Genomic DNA, 18,274 nt, shown 5'->3' with positions numbered 1-18,274 from the left:
TATTGTGTACATCTTTTGCTGGAGTAACAGTGCATTAGCAGCATCACAAATAAGCTCTGCCTCAGCATCTACATTTTTATGACATTTTTATGTTAATGCAAGTCAAACTTATGTTTTGTGATGTATCTAATCCACCCCAAATTAATCCATTTGTATTCCTATAATCCAATCAGCTCCTGCCTCCCTCCATTAAAAAGTTAGATGCAAAGTCCAAGGCAGAAATATGGCAGGAAGCCTAGGCTCAAGGACATTTTCCTTTTACAAGCCACGTTGCCCGTCAGGTACATGGAGGTACCGTGGATTTTGGTGGGTGGTGCTGGTAGGGGTAGTGGTGGAGTTGACATGGGAGAGGGACCCTCTGGCTTGAAGCCCCTGGTGCTGAGAATATCTTTGTAGGCTTCCTTTTACTATTTTATATTTTGATGCTGTTTAGGTAACTTTCCCATCCACTCCAACTCATAGTCTCTGCCATGTTTCCTAATCTCAGTGCCAGGACTCTGTAGAGCCCTTAGTGTGTAGGGCATCATGCTAAGCTTTTATCAAGCATCTGTTGTGTACAATATGTATGCCATGTTTACTGAGCATCGATTATGTGGAATTTGTGTGCTTGAACTAAAGACCAGAAGTTCCATTTGCCCATATCAGCCCACTGAAGATGGAACAATCATCAGAACTTGTTTGGAAATCTGAGGTCATGTTGCCCCTTCTTGGTTTTTCTGAGACTGATTTGGAGACAGAATTCCTTCAGGAAACTTACAAGAAGCTGTTTGACGTAGCAGAAGAAGCACTAGATTAGTAAGTCTTTAGCCTAGGTAGAATAGCATATGGACAAACAGCCCATGGCTTTCATTGAAATGCTATACCATCGATATGCTCTCATCAGGTTCAAATCCCCACCTGACCACTTACCAACTCAGGAAAATGACTTAACCACCCTGGGTCTCAGCTTTCTTATATATTAAATTAGGATAATAACACTTACAAGGCTATTGAGAAATGAGTTAAATTATGCACAGTAGTGCCTGGCATTAGGAAGAGCTCAGTCCATGTTACCTTCACGGTGTTGTTACTCACAGAGTTTTTGACGTTAAGAACTATGTGAGTTTTTAGGCCAGTTTTTTCTTTTTTTTTTAAGTGAAGAGAACTGTGAGACTGAGGCTCAGAAAGGCTAAATGCCTCCCTCACAGTCACACAGCTGCATGGGACGAGCCAGTACAACTATCTAGGTCTCCAGACTCACAGCCCAGTGTCTTTCTAGTGCCTCTGCTGCTGACTTTCTTGCAGAGGAGAATACATGCAAGGAATGAAGCAGAAAGGTCATGCCTTTATTATTGCCCTGAAGTTGTGTAGCTCAAGACAGCGGTGCTTGTGGTTGGCTCTTTAGCTTGGTTGATCTTGAGCTAAAAGGAGCATGTCCTCTGGCAGTTTTTGGTGGTGGACTTCAGGGACCAGGCTAGCTGGCTTGAGATTCTCCCTCCAAGTGTCCATCCTGAGCAGGCCTTTCCTAACTGCACATCCCTGCTGATTTTCAAGGACGAGTGAGCAGACATCTTCCTGGCACTGGCTCTCTGGGAAAAGCCCTGGGGTTGCCTGGAAACAGAGGTCAGAATCCACCGTCTTCTCTTTCCCTAGAGTTGGGTCTGTGCTGTGTGCTGTGCTTAGTTGCTCAGTCGTGTCCGAGTTTTTGTGACCTGTTGGACTGTAGCCTGCCCAGCTCCTCTGTCCATGGGATTTTTCAGGCAAGAATACTGAAGTGGGTAGTTATTTCTTACTCCAGGGGATCCTCCCAACCCAGGAATCGAAATTTCCTGTATTTCCTGTATTGCAGGCAGATTCTTTCCCTGCTGAGCCATTGGGGAAGCCCTAGAATTGGGTTTGCTGCTGCTGCTGCTGCTGCTAAGTCGCTGCAGTCGAGTCCGACTCTGTGCGACCCCATAGACGGCAGCCCACCAGGCTGCCCAGTCCCTGGGATTCTCCAGGCAAGAACACTGGAGTAGCTTGCCATTTCCTTATCCAGTGCATGAAAGTGAAAAGTGAAAGTGAAGTTGCTTAGTCATGTCTGACTCTTCACGACCCCATGGACTGCAGCCTACCAGGCTCCTCTGTCCTTGGGATTTTCCAGGCAAGAGTACTAGAGTGGGGTGCCATTGAGAGTTGGGTCTCAGATCAGATCAGATCAGATCAGTTGCTCAGTCGTGTTCGACTCTTTGCGACCCCATGAATTGCAGCACGCCAGTCTGGCCAGTAAGTTTAGCCATTTTAAGCTGATAAAAGAGACTTTAACTGATACTGGGAGCTGAAGACTGGGATTTTTTTTTTTTTGCTTTATTCCCCTGCATTTTGGCTTCCCATTTAATTGTGATTCTTTGTCTCTCCACTGCCTTCCCCTCCTTGGTTCACCCCACGTCTTTTGCCTATGGAGCTTATAAGGTTGCTTTGACTCTGGATATTGTAGGAAAAGCCCCTGCCAACTAGAATCAAGGACTGAGACTTTCTTCCTTGAGCTCTCTGTTGTGATGCAGAATGGGAATCTTCTGTCAATTCAGATTTAACTCAAATGGGTCCTTGTGGTTCGTATTCAGGGGAGCGTTATCAGCTATGTACATGAGAGGAGAGAAAATGGTGGTGTGGTGATGGCGGCAGCGGTGATTTGTGTGAGTGTACATAGGTGGGGGTGGGCTCCGTGGGGTGGAATTGGCTTGAAAATCTGCAGTGGGCTCTTTTCTCCTTTAACAGGGATGCTGGGTAATTAGCAAAATGCGCACAGGGTTTTATCCATATTCATGCGCCCTTTCCCACAAGCATGAACAATCCAGTCTCTATTATCGCCTTGCGTGTGCAGCTCCCCCCCCCCCCCCGCCACCTGCAGAGCCCTGTGCTGCTCTGTTCACATCATTCTGGCTCTGGCTGGGAGTGGAGATGCCTCCCCTGGCCTGGGCATGGGCACGGGGAGAGGGCTTCACCGAGAGCAGAGCGGGTGCTTCACCAACGCAGCCTCTGCAGTGAGTTGGAAACTTTAAGGAAGTGCATTCCCAGCTATAATTATGTGCAGTCCTTAGGAGGACCTGTGTGTTAGGTGGGGCTGCATAATTGTTCCTGTGTGACAAAGGAGAAAATGAGGCACAAAGATGGGGACTCTTCATCCATTTTCTCTTCCAGATCATTCCCATGTTGCTTTCCTGGCTTTTGGCTCTGGTCAGCTGACCTCAAAGGACCCCTCATCCAATTGCCCTTGTCTTCTAGCCCTGACATGAGATGGGGGTGCACCAGGAGCCAGAGTTTGGGATTCATTGCTACCCATGTGGTGCTGCAGTGCCTGTGTTCCTCTATGGCCACATTGCTGTGGGTGACCTCTTTTCCCCACCTACACTTTCTGCCACTTTCCAGCAACCTCTTTGCTCCATTTGGCCCCATTCAGACCTATGAATGCTAAAGATGTCCAGCTGTTGCTAGGCCTTTTGCTGTTCCTCGTTGGTCCCATTACCCGCCCAACATCTTTGTAAAAAGTACTTTCACGTGTTTTTTTCTGTTAAAACTCTTTGAGTGAACAGCTGGTGCCTGCTGAGACTTCCGCTGGTAGGTTCAGCAGGTTGCCAGTGACCACACAGCTAGGAAGCACAGCCCAGCCTTCCTTTTTGCTCTCCAGGATTGTTTCTACTGGGCTATGATCTCCCATCACAGAATCACTGGTATCCTCTTCTTTGTCCATTCTTGGTGGGCAGTGAAACCAGCAGCAACGAAGAGATCTAGCTCCTGTTCCATCTCTCCTGTCCTTTACGAATATTGGATTTCTGGGGTGGAATTTTCTTTGTCAAAGCAGGAGCCCAGGTATGGGGGTGAGAGGAGTCAGAGAGATCCAGATTTTTTTTTTTTGTAGCCTGTCTCTTCTGCCATCTGAAGAAGTACCACTTTCCTTGCCGTGATACAAAGAGATGTGGGTGGGGTCGTGGAATCAGAAGTTGCAGGTGACAGCTGTGCCCATGCACTTCCAGCCCTGACCTCTTCAAGAGCTTGTGGGTTTGCTAGCCTCTCTGAGTTCAGTGTTTTGGAAGCATAACCATTGTTGTTTCCTCTTGCTTCACACATGACGCGAAAGCAAACTTCCCGAATATTCTGCTTCATGATACAACAGTTTAAGTTGCTTCTTAGATTCAGTAGTATCTTCCTCTTCTTTCCCTCTCCAGGTTCACTTGTGGAGACAGGCAAACCACTTGATTACAGGGGGTCCCAGTGAAGAGGACAGAAGCAAACTGCACCATAATGTTCTGTATCTTTGCTTTCCCTGGGAGAAAGTTAAATACAGAGCTATGCATTATTTACATTCCAGTGTAATAATTATTAACTGCATGTTTGCTCTGAACCTGGCACACAACAGGTCCTTGAAGGGATACTGAAGGAGTGTATGGCATAGTGCTTGACTTCAAAAGACCTATACATTTATTAGGGAAATAAGATAAATCTGGGAAAAAACAGATTAGACATACAAGATAGTTTATGTGCAAATGCTGAAAGTAAGCAATTGCTATGTGTTGGAGAAGGCAATGGCAACCCACTCCAGTACTCTTGCCTGGAAAATCCCATGGACGGAGGAGCCTGGTAGGCTTCAGTCCATGGGGTCGTGAAGAGTCAGATACGACTGAGCGACTTCACTTTTACTTTTCACTTTCATACACTGGAGAAAGAAATGACAACCCACTCCAGTGTTCTTGCCTGGAGAATCTCAGGGACGGCAGAGCCTGGTGGGCTGCCATCTATGGGGTCGCACAGAGTCGGACACGACTGAAGCGACTTAGCAGCAGCATACACGGTTATGGTGTAGAGTGGGCTTCCCAGGTGGCTCAGTGGTAAAGAATCTGCCTGCCAACGCAGGAGACACTGGTTCGATCCCTGGGTCAGGAAGGTGGCCTGGAGAAGGAAATGGTGACCCACTCTAGTATTCCTGCCTGGGAAATCCTCTAGGCAGAGGAGCCTGGTGGGCTACATCCATGGGGTCACAAGAACTGGACACAACTTGGAAACTGAGCTTGACGGTGTGAGGAAGATGGTCATAAAGGTGCCAGGGAAAGCCCCTGAAGTAGCTATTAGAGAGTGGAAGGATTTGGACATGCTTGTTATTGACTTTGATATGACCACAGATTTCTCTCCCTTGGGTGCAGAGTTACTTTTCTGGGAAGGACACCCACATGTCCTGAATTTGGTCATTACAGCCATGGTGTGGTTTCCTCTCCACAGGCACACCATTGCCCAAGCTCCTGCAGCTCCCTTTGGATTAGGAATTCTTTTCTTTCTGTCCTGGGTGACAGTAACAGTGGCTGGTGACAGTGTGCTTCCTAGGGGTATGTGAAGTATTTTTCTGGAAAGCCACTTCTGTCCAGATACTCAGTTACCAGGTTTATTCTTCTCTAACACCCCAAAGGCAGAGAGTAGCTTGAAAAAAAATCACTAAGAAGCCCTTAACCTTGTAACATACAGTTTTTGCTAAAAATATATATTAATAATATATTATTGAGCGAGCATAGATGAAGAAGGCCAGGGAGGGAGGAAGCAATAAGAGTGTGAGCAAGGTCAGTGCTCTTTGCCCGCAGACTCTACAATCAATAAGATCTGGTCAATAACTGCTTTATTACTGCACTACCACCCGGAGCAAAATCATTTTTAAATTAAGAATATATTTTGCAAAACTGAATTAACAATATTGAATATTTTGCTCTTTGATATGACTAGCCTTCAAAAATCAAATTATTAAGTATGGAAAATGCTTACCGGGTGAAGTTTTTCTTTCTTCTTCTCCCTCCTCACCTTTCCAACCACATTCCCCGTCTCCTTTCCCTGGTGCTCAGCTCCACTCCTCCGCACCCCAACCCCCACCCCGAGCCCCCACCTTACAGCTTGGGAAGGAAACAACAGCAGATTTGTAAGATCTCCGGCACAAATGTGGATATAAATTAGTATTTCATCCAGCACAGGGAAATTAGGAAAGGAAGATGCGTTTGCTTGAGTCCAACAAAACTGTGCATTTCCTCTGAGAGAAAGGACCAAGAAGAGAAAATTGGGAATTTTCCACTTGGGTAAAGCTGATGCCAAAAAATCAACCTTTGGACTCATAATCTTTGGCAAGCTATGAAATCTCACCATTCCTCCCCCTCCTCAAACCCCCACCCTTGGTTACCCTGGCTCCATCGCCTGTTCTGTTCTTTCCTCCTCCCTCTACAGATGGAGGGGACGGAGGAGAGAGAGTCTTACATGACTCATGCAGTGCAACTTTGAAGCATCCATAAGGCTAAATCCCCCCACCTTCAACAAATAAAAACTACAAGAAGTATTCCAAGCAACTCTGTTATGCAAAAGTGGGTTGTGAAGGCATGCACAGACTATGGCTCTGGGATGTGTTAAGTGATATTGTTAGCATTGATTGTATAGCATCTTTCTCTTTGAAAACATGAGGTTTTGGTGCTCAAATTTTTAAAAATTGTAATATGCTCTTCTCATCCCTTCCATCGTCTTAGGCTGCATCCAAACCAAACTAGTGTTTGCCACTAGTGATTACAATCTCCTACGTGTAATTTGTAGGTTATTAGGGTTGGCGTATATAAAATAACAAGAGAGAAGGAAAGGTTTCACTGCTCAATATTGTTTATGGTGCAAAAGCCCATTAATGTGCTCCCTATTTTTCAGTAAAAGGATAATGTTGGCCAGGCCATGCAATGGCATGTCAACTTGTTATTTATGTCAGATGACAGCTTTGTACTCTTTGGAAAGGGGGCAATTGTTCAAAGCATTGGTGCTTTCTGTTGCCAGAAATGAAGGAAAGAAGGAAGGAAGAAAGAGAGGGAGGGAGGGAGGGAAGAAAGGAAGGAAGGAAAGGGGAAGAAAGAAGGGACAGAAGGAGGGAGGGGGGAAGACTGCTACTGAAGAGAGGGAGGGAGTTGACATTTATTTAGTGCTTTCTCTGTGTCAGTGGCTTTGGGGAGGTAGGTATTATTGCCCCCATTATGCAGGAGCTCGGATGGTCTATGTAACTTTCCCACACCAGGAAGCTGGTAAGGGGCGGAGCTGGAAGCCCACCCAAGAGACCCTCTGAGCTCTTTCACTCTGTGCTCTTTCCACCACCCCATGCTGCCTTTCTCATGGAGAATATTTTTGAGCTTATTAGCCAGCAAATAATTTTGACCAAACTTCAAATATCTAAGCTAATTAATTATTGACTCTTAAGGTGACTCAGATGGTAAAGAATTTGCCTGCACTGCAGGACACCCAGGTTTGATCCCTGGGCCAGGAAGATGCCCTGGAGAAGGGCATGGCAACCCATTCTGGAATTCTTGCCTGGAGAATCCCATGGACAGAGGAGTCTGGTGGGCTACTATCCATGGGTTGCAAAGAGTCAGACATGACGGAGAGACTAATACTTTCACTTTCAACTTTTATTAGGTCATGGATCTCTTTGAGAAACCCATACAAGGTATGGCTTTTTCTAGGAAAATGCACACACACATAAGATGATTTTAGAGAGTTCCTGGGTGTTCTGAAGCATGATGATGTCCCCCAGGGAAAGACCCCCTGGGCTAAGTGCCCTAAAAGAGAGGTGCCTCGTGGATCTTGCTTTCTTCTTTAGGAGACCCCAAGAGGACACTGTGAGAGCTCCTCTCTGGCATCAGGCCTTTTAGAAAGAAAGTCCAGGCCTGAGATAGTAGTAAAAGTAGAGCAAAAGAAGTTGCACTGTAGTTGGCTCTTCACTTGTATACTTAGATCCGGCCTGTTCACAGTACTTGGTGGCTGGGCATCACCATGGTTTGTGATGGGTTTTTGAGTGTATGGCTTTGGCTTATTCACATTGACTTTATCCCAGAAAAGGCCACAGAGCATCTGGTGGTAAAGGTGCTGATTCTTTTATCTAAGCTATTTTCCTTGACTTTTATGCCTCTGAAACTTTTAAGTGATTTTGTTTTCAATTTTTTCAGTTCTGTTCAATCAGCATGGCTGAGTCCCTACAAAGTGCCCAATACAGTGCTATACTCTGGGGAAACAGGAAGCAGATCATAGTCTCCTCCTGTTACCCTGCTGACATTTTAGTTCATCTTGACTGAATCCCACGATTGGATTATTGATCAGGGAGGGCTTGACAGGGAGACAGAGAACTCACAGTTGGCAAGACCCCTAGCATATCTGGTCCTGCATCATGCCCATTTCCTGACCTCGACAGTCTCCCGGAACCTGCATCTCGCCTTCTGATTCTGCCAGGATGATTTGTGCTTGACATTGCTCTGATCTGTTTAGTTCCACTTAAATCTATAGAGCACTGATAGTGTGCTGAGCACTCCGCTTGTGCTGGAAGACATAAAAGGAGAAGACCTTGGGATGAATGTGTCCTGGAGGAGCTGATGTTCTACTCAGGTAGTAAGACTGCCACCCTCTTCTAAGGAAGAAGTTGTCAGATGCTCAGGAGAGGTTAGTGAGCCCTCCATGCCACATGGGAGAAACCAGCATCTTGGACTTTTCACTCAGAGGTGTGCTGATGTCCTCAGGTAGCTTTAGAGCATCTCAAGAAATCACTTTTGGATCAGATGCATGAGTCTGTTTTTAGGTTCCTTAGATTCATGCGTAGGCAACCTAGTAGAGTGAAGATACTTTTAAAATGTATAGAACAAAGGAGAGATTATTGGGGAAGGCATCTTCAACTGGGTATTTCCAAAGGCATTGGACATTTTCAGTTGTAAGTAATGTGCATTCTTATCTCCATCAAGCACGATGGAGAGTGGTGTTCGGATTATAGGCACCCTCCAAGCCATGTATTCCTCTGAAAGGGTTAAAAATCACTTTGTCTTCATTAGTTCAAATAACATAAGAGTAGATAAGACACTTGTGCATGGGTGTCTTGGCCAAATCCTTCTCAATAGTTATATTTTCAAGATAAAAAAAAATGAAGTTCCCCTTTTTCATATGTAGTTTTACTTTGGTTTTAGAAAATTCCTCTACTGAAAAGAGCTGACCTCCTGGCCTTTCCCCACTCCTTTTCAGTTCTGACCCCTAGAAGACCATCACCTGGCAAAGCAGCTGATGCAGCTCCTAGGGTGCATGACTGAAGATTTTCTGTATCCACAGGGGAAGGCTGAGTCCTGGGAGGGATTCAAAAATCCATAAGAACGTGGTGTTGGAAACCACCTGTCACAGAACAGAAATAATTCAGGATTAGAGCAAGGCTATTGGTTCTCCCAGATGCCTATGCAGGTAAATTTGGAGGCTGTGGTTGGGGAGAGATGATTTGAGATTTTACAGAACCAGTCCTGGGCCCCAGACCAAATCTTACATCACCCACAAAGTGGGTGCCTGGTTCTGCCCATCTAGGCACACGTGTACTTTCATCCTGCTATTTTCTCAGAACTCACTACTCATCCTAGTACTTACATGCCACATTTTCCTGTTATTTAAGGGGGCCAAGCCCGTATGTCTTGGCTCCTCAGTAAGAGTATAAGAAGATGCAGGTACAATAATTCTGATAGTCCCTGGTGTAAGTGCTTAGCTGATACTCCATTAATGTTTACAGAATTTTGTGTTCAACTGAATCCAGTTGACACTATTCATTCCAGTTTCCTCTGAATTTGCCACCAGCACAAAGTACCCTAAAATTTCCTTTTCCTTGTGTTTTCATCAAAATTCTATTGTTTATCAGGTTAAAGTTAAACATGCCCTTTCTTCCTTCTGGGATTGAGGGAAAGACCCCAGTTCTTAAAGCCACTTGTTGGCCTTTCTTAGAGTCTTCTATTTGACATTAGCTCTCAGGTATTTTTTAATCAAAGGAAGTTTGGGTCCTTAATCTAACTGAGGCATGCCCACTGATTTACCCCCACCTTAGCCTGTCCAGGGCACTGGGATGGACTGTCTCCACAGAGTTAGAATGTCCAAGGTCTAGTGCTACTCTTCATGACCTTCTGAAGCAGGGAGAATGAACCACAGTGGGGCTGAACTCAGATCAGGGGAAGTGGGCACACAGATCCTAAAGTGACCTGCATGGATGCCCATCCGTTTGATGTAGCTGCCGTTCTTTCCCTGTGGGGCCCCCGTGTTCTGATGCAAGTCCCGGCTCCAGTGAGTGACAGGTGCGCCCAACGGCTGCATGAGTTATTTCCTTTGGAAACCACAGCTGTGGCTGAGGCCAACGGATGGCAACGGTGCCCCTGGGCTCTCTGGGAGCCATCCGCTTGGCCATCTTCAGCCTCAGGAAAGTCTTTTAAACTTGATGAAAATAACCCATGAGATTGAGTTTGGGTGGCAACTGCAAGTGTCCTCGAGATGGGAAGTACCCAAAAAGGAGCATAGAGTAGGGCTAGGGAACCAAGATTTTGGAATGGAGACAGACTGGGTTCCAGTCTGAGCTCTGCCACATTCCAGCTTTGTGACTTTGAGCTATGTTTTGAAAACCTCTCTGAACCGCAGTTGCCTACTAGGTAAAATGAGGACATGTGTAATTTTTATGTTTATTTTATGATGATTGACTGAGATAAAGCACTGAAGCATTTTGTATAGTGTCCCATATTCAAATACATTTCAGCTGTTGTTACAGAAGGACAGAAGTTGGGAAGAGATATGCCCTCTCTTGGAACTCACAGCTTCTTTCAGCCAAAAAGAGTAGCCTGCTTCCCTGGGTGGGTGATGGGAGTGGTGATGGTACCTACGTCATTACTCTGGGGTGAGAACATAGTGTAAGATACCTGGAACAGCATCAGGCATGTGATAAGCACTGTAGTATTAGCTTTCCTTAGTTTTAAATTATCACTATTTTTATTTACTAAGGCTCATGAGCATCATCCTAAGATGTTGACAGAAAGTGGCCTTGTGTTTATTTGGATCTGGAATTTGATGGGAGGCTACCAAAGCAGGGGAAAGTGGCCACAGCTGTTCTAGTTGGTGTGGTATTTGAAATACTTCAGAGTTAATTTCTCAGATGGCATGAAAAGAGGAAGAACCATGGCATTTTCCTCAGACAGAACCCAGTGTGTCTCACTCTTTTCATTTATTCATTCTTAGGAGCTGGAGCTATTCACTCCCTGTCCCTTTCATTTGGGCTCTTGCATCATCTTCAACTGCAGCTCACAGTCACCTACTATAAGAATATGTTCTTGAAACAAGGGTGTTTTGAGCCAAAGTGTGCTTGCTGGCTGAACAATTACAACCATGGGTTTTGATGACTTAAATGGTTCTGTTTTCTATTGTTTAGCATTCAGAGTTTTTGCACTGTGTAACATTAATCAGGAGACAAACATGTATTCAAAGCAAATGAAAATATCATAAAACTTCAAGCTGAGAAATGAACACACCTTGGAATGCAGGATGGAACCATTTCTGAATAATGAGTAGGTTCATACTCTACGTGTTCCATGCAATGCTCCTTTCCTACATGGGCAGGTTTTTGTCAATGTTCATCCTTTTCATGCTCTGCTTAAATATGGTTTCTGGATCGTGTTCCATGTCCCTGAGGCATGCAGTCCAAGGGAAGGAGCCAGAGCTGCTTCTCAGCCTGGCATGGAAGGGAGTGCTCTAGTTTACATTAAACATCGGCCCCTCAATGGGGCTGTCATTTGCTTTTGGATTTTAGCAAATTGGTTGTTTTCTACTGTCTTCTTTTGAGAATTTGGACAATAGTTTTTTTCCCCTTGGTTTATATGGGTATTCAGAATCACTTTTCTAAGCTGAAGAATCTTATCGCTGATAAGAGATGCAGGGTGGACAACATCTCAATGGGCCAGCACCTGAAGTAGGAAGTTGGAAACACAACCACACTGGGGACAGCTCCCTCTTTGATTCCCAACGATTGATTCTCTGGATGCTTCTTAGTCCCTGGAGATGTGTCCAAGTCAAAGGCAATACAGAGTTTACAATGAATTCTTAGGAATCTACACTTCCTAATTTGGGTGTGAAATGTGGAGACGTTATCCACCATGGCACACAGGGGCTAGAATGAGGCCAGTTCAGAAAGTGTAAGACTGGTTCCAAGGCAGATAGAAAAAGGTAGAGAGGGGGCCTTAGGCCCCCGTGGTGAAGCATAAGATGGAGAAGCCTTCATTTCCCACAGCCCTGGGGCTCATGAGTAGGGCATAGTGATTGTGGAAATGAGTTTGTAATTAAAAGGATGGAGCTTATAAGGAGTTATACAGCCAAAGAACTTGGAAGAGTAAACTCTTCTACCGAGGAAGTCAGTCCTTCTCTAAAATTTATTGTGAATGACCAAAGCTGGTGGGAACTTAGTAAAATTGCCCAGTTGAACTCATCGCTTCAGAGTAGGCCTCACAAAGGAGAGCCGATCTCTTCTGCATCCCTGCAAGGAGACACCTTGTGAAGATCTCCCTACGTTTCATGGTTAGGAAGTTCTTCCTGTAGTCCAAACTAGGTTTCTCTTGCTGTCCATCCACATGATGTCCTTCTTGAACTGCCCTCACTTGCTTCTCTGGGTTCTCTTTAACTTCTCTTTTGTAGGGCTGATAGCAATTACTTTACAGTAGTTCTTTTCCAAGGGGATGGTTTCTCCTAAACCTTGTGTCAGTTTTTGAGTCTCTCTATACCCACATAGGTATTTTTGTGGCTACAGGGAGAGTCCTTCTGGGATGATATTTTTACCCCCTGGTGGATCTGTGCTGTGAATAACCTGAGCCATTCTGGAACCATCCCCAGACCGGGCAGGTGGCAGCCCCATTTGCTCTTTCCTAAGCGCCAAGGCAGAGAAGCAACTCTGGCTCCTTCCCTCTGGACTGCATGCCTCCGGAACACAAAACTCAGTCACAGACACCATATTTAAACAGAGCAGGGAAAGGATGAAAATAGATAAAAACCTGTCCATGTGGGCCAGGAAAGCTGCATTTCCAATATGCTGTTAGCAAGACCCTTCTGCGATCCATCTAGCATTCAGAGATCCGTCAGGGCCGAACCTGGATGGCGCGCTGCATGGCCACCCGTGGGCTCATCCTTTGATGTTGGTATGTCAGGCCCAGGCAGGGGGCAGGGTCTGGGGCAGAATGAGTATCCTCTTCCTGGAGTATGAAAGAGCTGAGACTAGGAGAAGCAACACAGGAGTCCATAGACTTAAGGGCAGGGATTTTTGGTGGAGAGTGGTTTTCAAACTTTTTAAGCTGAGGGAGTTTTCACATAAAATGTCTATATGTAAAACAAATGTCAAAGAAGGACGAATGTGCCTTTGCCTGTGGTCCTAGTGTAGTAGTTAAGGCTCAAGGCTGAGGACAAATGCGGCTCCCTCTCCACAGGCTTTTAGGGAGAAGTTGGCTCAGAAAAGCAGCCTGGACACCACCTACCCCCATCCCCTCCCCAGGGTAAGAACTGGGACAGCAGATATACCTGTGGGGGAGAGCAGTGGGCATGAAGTCCTTCTACCCAGCCACCCTGATCACTGCAAACAATGGACCCTGCCTATGCCCAGAGGTCTCCTGGCTGTCCCGGGCTGGCTGGTGACTGCGGGAGCTACTGCTGCATTGGAGGAATGTGGTTGCTGTTCTTCAGAACATTTTGCCAAAATTACCTGGTAGTAACACCCAGGGGAGCCTTTGGAAGTGACCCCTTGTCAATGGGACAGGTTGCAGACCCCATGCAACCTCACTGAGCCCAGAGATGATGAGTTCGAATAACTGCGGTGAACAAAAAGCACGGGTCTGCAAAGTCTTTCAGCCAACTTGGGAGGGACTGCCCTTTTCTCTCTTTACTCCCTCAAACTGGAGGAGATGGCACCTAGAAGAGGAGGGGCCAGGGCATGTTTCTAGAGCTAGAGGTCAGGCCAGACTTCTCCTTCAAGCTTGTGAACTTGAGCTGCAGTGCAGGACTGAGAGGAAAGGGGAGAAGAGGTGTGAATTAGATGTGAGAATGAAGTTGTAATATGGACAGATTACATGGAAGACAGACAAAGAGGGACTGTGGGTTCAGATAGAGAAGGCAGTCTTAGGAAGGGGAGGTACCAGGCCTGGGGAGGAAGGGAGGATGCTAAGAATCACTTTCTCGATGTCCCCAGCTTGATGTAAGGCTGACACTGACTTCAAGTGAATCCACCTCAATTCTCTCCATTAAAAGTAGTTCACAGGGCAAACTGGAGGTCACTACTTTTATTTAATGAACCATCTCATGGACTGGCAGGGAGCTCTTGTCTTCTGTTTAATCATAGTCAGGATTTCAGGCTTTTTAAAAATACGTATTGAGTGGTGGTTAGTTCCAATTCAATTCCAATTCCAGATTCAAGTCCCACTGCTTGCATGCCTGCTGTCTATTGGTTTTGTGTTCAGCTCGTTCATCAAGAATGAGGAAAGGAAAAGAGGATACGACAAGGGGCGTCTACTCTTACTGGCATGTCTTTGCTGATATCGTTAGCTTTGCTCATTTCCTTCTTGCCCAGCCCTACCTAAGACCACACACATATTTCACTTCTTCCAGAAACCCTTCCACACCACTAGCCATGGGACTTCAGCCCGTAGTGATGTGTATCACTCAATTCAACCTCTCAGTCTGACCTAGTTCATTTCATCTCAATAGTCATATGGAAATCAGCTCGAGGACAGCAGGGCAACATTGCCAAGAGAGGATATGGCGTGTCCTGCGGTCTGGGAAGTCCTCAGACTCTTGTTCCGTTCTGCTTTTAGTGTATCCTGGAGGATTTCTGAGGCCAAAGACCCCATTCATTGTAGCTGCAGCTTTGAGAAGCTTGAGAGACGTTGCTGCCCAAACAGGACTAGCCATATCAGGAGCAACTGGCAATGCCCATCTAAACCTGACCTGAAGCTCAAGGAGCAAGTGCTCGGTAAGAGAAGAAATGCAGATTTCGAGTCCTTTAAGGCCTGGCCCTGGGAGACTGGTGCCGCGTCCCTTTTGTTGTAATCTGTCGGCCTCCATGGGTCACAGTCCCTGCCAGTTTCACAGTGGACAGGGTTAGATTTTACCTCTCAGTGGGAAGAGTAGCAAAAACTTGTGGCCATCTTTAGCCTACTGCATTTTGCTGAGAATGAAGTCATGTTCAGAAGACAGTATGTACAACCGAGGGTGGGAGACTCAGAGACCCCTTTTGGTCTCTTCTTCTAACCTATAGTCTCTTCATAGACGAGTTCAGGAGCTGTAACTTGAATTCAAGAGCTGTAACAACAGCTGTTGGATGTGTAAGAATAACAGAGGAAAAAGTACCGTATAGCTAATGGTAATTTTCTCCAGATATTGTCCCATCTAGGAACTTATTATGTCCAGCTGACACAGCTTACCCTTTGGTTAGTGCTCTGGTCATTCTGAATGCATAGCTTAGCTGGGGGAGATGGGCACCAAAAAGCTGTTCAGACTGCCTGCCAACCAAGCTCCATGTTGAGCTCAAGCTGGAGGAAACTCTGTCCTTTGGGACACTCTGGAATTTTCTCCACCCATTATCTCCTTATAAACATATCAGGAAAGTTGTGCCTCACTTCACAGCCTAGAGCAGAGGACTTTATTGATAGAGTCCTGCCTGCTTTTGTTTGAGATTCTGAGCAGGTGTTATCTGAGAACAAGCAGGTGTTTGTAGAAATGTGACCTTGAGCCCTGGATACCGACCTGCTCTTTTGTTCTGGTGACTCATTTTCCCTTGAATGGGGTTGGTTTCTGTTTATGATATGGTTGCAGGGCTGCAGTGACCCTTCTGGACATCACCGTTGTATATGTAGACACTCCCCTCACCAAGCAGAAAAATTGCTGGGTACATTTGATACCTTTCAGCCAGAGGTATAGTTGTTCCTTGTCACCCACAAATTTGTCTAAAAAAAAAAGGCAAATAGATAGAGTATGCTGATGTTACATTTGTTTCCTTAAAGCAGGTTATGCCTATAGGAAAACATAAGGCACCTTATTCCAATGACTTTCCTGTTACCAGTGGAGAAAACTGAGTTTAGTTCATCCTGAGAAGCTACTGGGCATTTCTGAAAATCTTTGGCTAATAAGATATAATTTGGAGTTTAAGCCAGAATCTTGGATTTCATTGTATTTCCATCTTCCTGATTGCAGTGGAGAAATGTGTGTGTATGTATGAACGCACACTTCTGGACCTTTATGCAGAGTTAAGGGTTCACTCTTTAGGGTTCCTCAGTCCTTAAGTTCATGTTAAACCCAGAAAAAAAAAAAAACCAGGAATAAGAGGTGTTCATACCTATAAACCAATTTCAACACCGACATGTAAGTATGTGTGTCTATAAAAACCAACCGACAAAATTATACTTTGGAGTAATTTTCTAGAAAAATCTTGCTGATGGTAATGCTATCTCCGAATTATAAAGTTCAGCATCAGTTCTGCCCTGAAGGGTCTGAGTAACCACTAGGAATAGGGCCTGTAACTCAAAAGGCTCTGCAACCGTAGGTAGAAAATCATGCCCCATAAGAGGGCACATTTGTTTCAGGATTTAAAATGAGGCATCATCTGCCCTGGCCACATGACCTTGTACCTCTTTCAGAGTGTCAGATCCACAGAGGGGTACCCCAAGCTGGTTATAGCTGTGATGGTGGAAGAATAGTGATACTCAGAGCAGACAGCAGTGAACTTATGGGGACAGGAAGGACTGGGCGGTCATGAACACGTTACATAGTTTAGGGGTTCCTAATGAAGTGACATCCTTCTTATAGAATCCTTGAAACCACAAAGATGAAAGCCACTTGTAAATATTTTGATCAGTGGCAGATAAAAAATATTTAAAAGAGGATTTCTTCATAATCACACAAGATGTGACATAGTTTATTGACATGATTTCTTTGGGGCTTTTGGGTTATTTTTATTCCTTATGTGCCTAGTTTTGAGGGAGAGTTGATTTCCTCTTTCACTAATCATCCTGGCATTCTCCTCAATGTTTTACTTGCTTGCAATTATAGAAAAACACTCCCCAAATTCTCTTCCCTAAAGGTAGCAGTGTCTAGGACATTCCCTGTTGCATGGCAAAGCTGTAGAGGAGAAGGGAAGCTGTGTTCATTAGGAAATGCTGGTTTTCAATAGAGCCCAGTGCTGAACAGAGAGGCCCCCCTTAGCAATCACTCGAAACAGAATGAGCTTCTTTGAAATATAAGTGGCCCTGTAAAAACACAAGCAGATTCTGCAGTATCTATTTAGGGCACCCGGGAATGCCACATAATAGGAACTTGAGCGCACCTGATGGTAACCATATGGCAGGTTCTGATGACTGACAATAGGTAGAGACTGCAGTAATTAATGAAAATGAGAAGCCATTTGTGGCCCGCACAATGAGGGGATGGAGAGGCCAGTCTATTCGCAAAGGCTGCAATGTGTCCAGGGTGTGTTTCTAGACCACGACTGGCTGGGCTCGTATCTCTGTGTGTGAACAGGTGTGAGAGAAGTGACACAGGGGGAGGGAGGGCGTGCTTGTGATCAGAGAATGACCATCATTCCTGGAGCTGCAGTGGGAAAACGAGTGTGCAGATCCTGTTGGCTAACCTTGTATCACTAAACCCTGATACCTGGCTGATAGTTTTAGTTTGAGGTGAGAGAGATCTCAGGTAGAAATCCCATTAGCAGGCCTCGTGGGAGTATAAGACTTCATTGTTTGAGGTCTTGGGTTTTCTAGGTGTGATTTTGCCATTTCTGGATTTCAGGGCACAATGCCTCTGTTTACCTCTTGGGGATGACTGGGTTGCCCTACTTGAGGCGCACTCTGGGTCAGGATGTACCAAGGTTTGGCTCACCTCTGACAAAGGCAGAGGAAGGAGCTTTACCTCGTTGTTTTATTACTGTACTTCTTTCTTGGACATTGGCTGGAGTGGAGGAGGGGAGTGGGCCATGGGGAGATTCCAGAGAGACTGATTGATCTTGTCAAAAAGAATAAAGGTATCGAGGCCCCAGCACCCCCCTGCAGCACATGGGCATGTGGGACTGAAGCGGTCACTGTGAAGTTTGTGGTTAGGCGTTCCAAAAAGAAGTTTCTTTATGATTCCTGATTGCTTTGGACAGATATAAGCAATACCAGCTGGGGCCCAGCAAGCCTGTCTCCAGCTTTATTGTTTCCGTTTTATCGGTGGTGTGTCTGCCTAAAAGAACCGATCTATCTGCCTGTTATTGCCAGCCTTTTCCATAACCAGATAGGAGAGTTGAACATTAACAAGTGGATTTGCTTTCAGTAGCAGTGTGTGTGTGTGTGTGTGTGTGTGTGTTTAGCAAGATAATAGTATATTGCTCAGGGGCAAGTGATTCAGATTTCTACAAGATTCCCATTCCTTTGTCTCCTATCTTGAATTTTCCCTAACTTATCTGAAGCTTCCTCTTTTCCTAGAACCA

This window comes from Bos javanicus, chromosome 11 (genome assembly GCF_032452875.1).
Source record: "Bos javanicus breed banteng chromosome 11, ARS-OSU_banteng_1.0, whole genome shotgun sequence".
NCBI lineage: Eukaryota > Metazoa > Chordata > Mammalia > Artiodactyla > Bovidae > Bos > Bos javanicus.
This window is presented reverse-complemented; position numbering follows the sequence as displayed.